Source organism: Meles meles, chromosome 3 (genome assembly GCF_922984935.1).
Source record: "Meles meles chromosome 3, mMelMel3.1 paternal haplotype, whole genome shotgun sequence".
Taxonomy (NCBI): Eukaryota; Metazoa; Chordata; class Mammalia; order Carnivora; family Mustelidae; genus Meles; species Meles meles.
In genome coordinates, this window is record NC_060068.1 from 49,479,908 (window position 1) to 49,484,710 (window position 4,803).

Sequence of the window (4,803 nt, forward strand, 5' to 3'; positions counted from 1 at the left end):
TCTGGTGTCAGGATGAGATCTTTAGCCTTGACATCACAGAGAAAATAGAAGCCATTGCACTACATAAGGGGAAAGGGAACGAACTATAACGTTGGGAAAAACAATTAAATGGGCAGCTGTGTGCCCACAAACCAAAGTGAGTCAGATCACTTGGGAGCCTGCAGGAAGCTAGAAGTGAGATATTAAAGCACGCATAGGTAATGACAGGAAGGAGTTGTAGAGAAAAAATCTGGACAAAGGAGGGAGAATCATTCTGTGCATGTTAATGGTGCATAATGGTCTGGAGCCTCAGAGTTGTTTATCCCTATCCACCAGATCGGGGGTTCTCAACCTGGCCCCCTTGGCGTTTGGGGTTGATAATTCTTTATTGTGGAAGGTTGTCTTGAGCATTATAAGATGTTTAGCAGCAGCCTTGGCCTCTAGCCCTAGAAGACAATAGTACTCTCCCCCCAGTTGTAACCCACAGAAAGTCTGTAGGTACTGCCAAGTGTCCCCTGGAGTTGGAGGGAGGAAAATCACCCTAGAGGAGAACCGCTGCCTTAGACCCTTCGTTTGGTACCATCACCCTGCCACATCCAGGCCCTGGAGGGTGTCTTCATTGAACTACCACCTCTGATTGTCAGCAGGAGAAAAAAAAGCCTGGAAAAAATGGAGAAAGATGACAGCCATGTTTTAAAGTTTTATTATTTAAAAATAGTTAAAAATAGTAAATGTTTTGTGAGCTAAAGTAAGATGTACTTTATTGCAGTTATAAGGCTTTTCTTGCCCTTGTTCTCTATTTAATTTCTTCCTTTAGCCCATATTTTCTGCTTAATTATTCTCCTTCTTTCCTCCTCCTCTCATTTCTTGAATTTCGCCTTTTTGTGTTTGATGTTTTTCCAATCTTATCAAATATTTCTGTTTGTTTTTTTTTTACTGCAAATCATTTTCAGAAGCAGAAGTATTAATAAACAACATGGAAAAACCTTAATAGCACTATATCACTTTTTTTTACTAGGTTAACTCCACATTAAAAAAAAGAATCACAATTTCAAATTCAATACCAATCGTTTCAAGTATTTATAACCTAATTTTAAAAACTAAGTGTAGATTAAAAACAAAATTGATTACAACGAAGTGGTGAGTTGAAGCCATTTTCTTTTATGTGTCTTTATTTTAATCAATAGGTATTTGCCAGGGAACTATAATTGTCCGGTCTTTTGCCATCTTTATTAATCTCTTGCTCATGCTGCTCTCTTAAAAGCAAATTCCTTCTATAGTGGAATTAGCATTAATTCCATGCTCTTTACCACCCAGTTTTCAATGATCCTCATTTTTTTGTTGTATGCTTTTCCCAAGAGATCGGAATCTTTAATACTTTTTGCTCTCTGAGGACGAAGATCTGCTAGCTAGTAAGCTGACTTCCCCACTATAGTATTTCCAGATGTGACCACTGACCATCAGTGGGCATTTTGGAAAGATCATCCACAGCCTGCTTGGGGCCTATTAGCTTGGGAACTCCAAACTGCACTCCTATTTCCTCAACTGCCCATCCTCCTCATTTACAGAACCCTGAATTTTTTCCCCTCCAAGAGTACCTGGTCTTGCTTAGGAGACCTATCAACCAGTTGCAATGTTTGGGATTTACTTGGATCTCAACTCAAATAAAGTATATTTATTTTTACGTTATTTTTTTTAAAGTAGGCTCCATGCTTAGTGTGGAGCCCAACGCAGGGCTTGAACTCATGACCCTGAGGTCAAGACCTGAGCCAAAGTCAAGAGTTGGATATTCGGCCAGGCAAGCCACTAAGGCACGCTTCAATTCAAATAAACTTTTTAAACACACACATACTTTTGAGATAATTGGAGGTAGCGAATACTGCCAGGATAGAAACCGTTTCTTTTTTTTAAAAGGAGATAAGATTTTATTGAATACCCTGCAAGGGAGCAGCAGGCAGAACAGCAAAGGAGAGACTGCCAGGAGGCAGTGGTGAGGGGCTGTAGTTAAGGAGGGAAGTGAGGATGTATGGGAAATATAGAATTTTCTTCTTTTGGTACCTGTGCTGGGTTGTAAATTACCCATTGGTCAGCTAGGGCCTATGGCTATTTTGAGGTGGGTCACCTAATGAACCTGTTTGCATTCAGCCCAGGGGTTGCTATGGGCCCTTTTTTCTTACTCAGGTTTACATTGCTCAGGACTGTCACCTAAAAAATGGCCTCTACATTCCTCCCTGACAGATGGAAAAGGACAGGTGTTTGGCATTTGGGCAGATGTCCCATCTTCAGTAGCTGCTTCATGCTGGACAGAAGGGTGTGCTCTCCCTACCTAAACTTGTCAGTGCATCCGGGGTTTTGTGCAGTTAGAGACCAGAACCTGGTATTATCTCCGTGTGCTGGTAGGCCATTTGAGGGAAATTTGCTGGTGGCCAGGTCCATGGGGTTTAGCGGGAGGGGATCCTCTGATTATGGACTGGAATCCTTGTTGAACCATAATTCGTATATGGAATTGTTGGATTCAATCAGACAGGTAGTAACATATTTTGCCTGTAGATCAAGATGGCAGCTGGATCTGCAGGAATAAGGGATAAAACGGAAGCTCGAAAGAAGCAGGGTGGTGGAGAGGGAGCCATTGTCAAGAAAGGGTTGCAAATGAGTCTGTACCACGTGCAGGCTACCCTGGATGAGCTGCTGTGTCAGTTGCGCTGCATGTTGGGAATGGAGGCTTCAGGGGGACGGAGTGGGAGAGGAGAGGAGAGGAGTCCCTTTCCCTCAGAGGTGTGGACAGTCTGACTCATTCCCTCTCAACCTTCAGAGCACACCAGGGAGCCAACATGGCCAGAGTCTTCAGTTGTCTGAGGAGTACTAGGCTTAGAATGGACCAAAAGGAGAGGGAGGGAAGGACCCCTCTGAAGGCCAAGAGGGGAAATCCCTCACCCTTTCAAGCAAGGGATGTCCAGTGGGTTCCTCCTGGGGCCTTGGATCCTCACTGAGGAGTAACCTGGGTCTGAGGTTCTCTGTTCCCCAAGGAGTACTAGAGTCGGTCCCCTGAGGGAAAGTCCCAGTAAATCCCAGAGAATCAGGAGAGAGCCCCAGCTGGCAAAGCCTCCCTGTGGGAGGACCCACCAAATGTGGGAGGATCCCATCAGGCCTGGGCAGTGAAAGGAGTCACCGGAGGCAGGACAAAGGAGATAGAAGTTTACTGAATACACCACAAGGGAGTGATGGGCAGGATAGCAAAGGAGAGACCGTTAGACCATTGTTGTTTGAGAAGTGATCATTGCATTGTGGTTTTGGTTTTTAGGAATCTTTATCTTTTAAGGATGTGCTACTGATATAGTTTTAGGTGAAGTAACATGACAGCTAGATTTACTTCAGAGCAATCTAGGGGAGGGGATAGGGAGATGAGTGGATATAGATGAAGGGAGGTGGGTCATGAATTAATTATAGAGCTGGAAGATGGGTACATGGGATGGGGTTTATTACTGTTACTTAACGCTTTTCTCTCTACTTATTTCTAGGTGTAAAATTTCATTTTCCACAACAAAAAATAAACACCATTATTTCTAATGATAGCCAAAGTTAAGGGAAAAAGATAAGGGGTACAACCACCTCCCCACAGCTGGGTACTTAGGAAAGCTACTGCTTTCCAGGCTGTGAGGAATATCTTCAATATCTCGATTGGCTTAATGCAAGTGTTTGTTCCCTTTCTAGTGACGGGCTTAGGGAGGGCATGTGATGCGATTGCTACCTATGAGGTGAGAAAGTTGGCTGGGGGCTTCAGGAAAGGTTTTCTCACAACTGGACAGAAATCTAGCCTCCTCTTCCTCTGGATGTGGTGATTGGGCATGATGTCTGGAGCTTTGTAGTTGTTCTGTAACTCTGAGGGTTCTAGCCTGAGAACAAAGTGAGAGAGAACTCAGGATGGCAAAGCAAAAGATGGAAATTTCCCAGATCCTTGATGACCTTGTTGGGCCACTAAAACAAACAATGCTGAGTTTTCCTTTTCTCAGTTTATTATGTCAAAAAGTAAATGATCTCATTGTTTAAGCATTTTAAGTTAATTTTTTTTTTTTTTGGCTGAAAGCATTCTAAGTGGGCTATGTGCACACTCTGTAACACAGAAATTTTACCCTGTATGGGTATATATCCTAAAGAAACTCTTGCACATGTAAGCCAGGAGACATGTTTAGGAAAGTTCGTAACCATATTTTTTATAATAGCACCAAACTGGGGACCCCTGGGTGGCTCAGTTGGTTAAGCGACTGCCTTCGGCTCAGGTCATGATCCTGGAGTCCCAGGATCAAGTCCTACATCGGGATCCCTGCTGGGCATGGAGTCTGCTTCTCCCTCTGACCCTCCCACTTCTCATGCTCATTCTCTCTCTCACACTCTCTCTCTCAAATAAATAAATAAAATCTTAAAAAAAAATAGCACCAAACTGGATACATCTAGTTGTCTATGAGCAGTTGAATGGATGAATGAAATCTGATATATTCATATAGTGGAATATTATACAGCAATAGAGGCAACAAACTACAGCTCTACATGTCAACCTAGCTGAATCTCACAATTATATATTGACTGAAAAATGTCAGACATAAAAATTTACATATAATGATGTGATTACATTAAATGAATAAAACTAAAAAGACATTGCTTAGGAATACATATCTAAGCAGGGAAAGTATATAATAAAGTAAGCTAACAGTTACCACTTAAGAGAGTCACTTTCTTTATAGATAAAGTTTTTAGTACAAAGGATTTTTAGGGCATGTGGGGGTTTCCAAGGGACTAGCAGTGGTGTTCCTGTTCTGTGCCTTCATG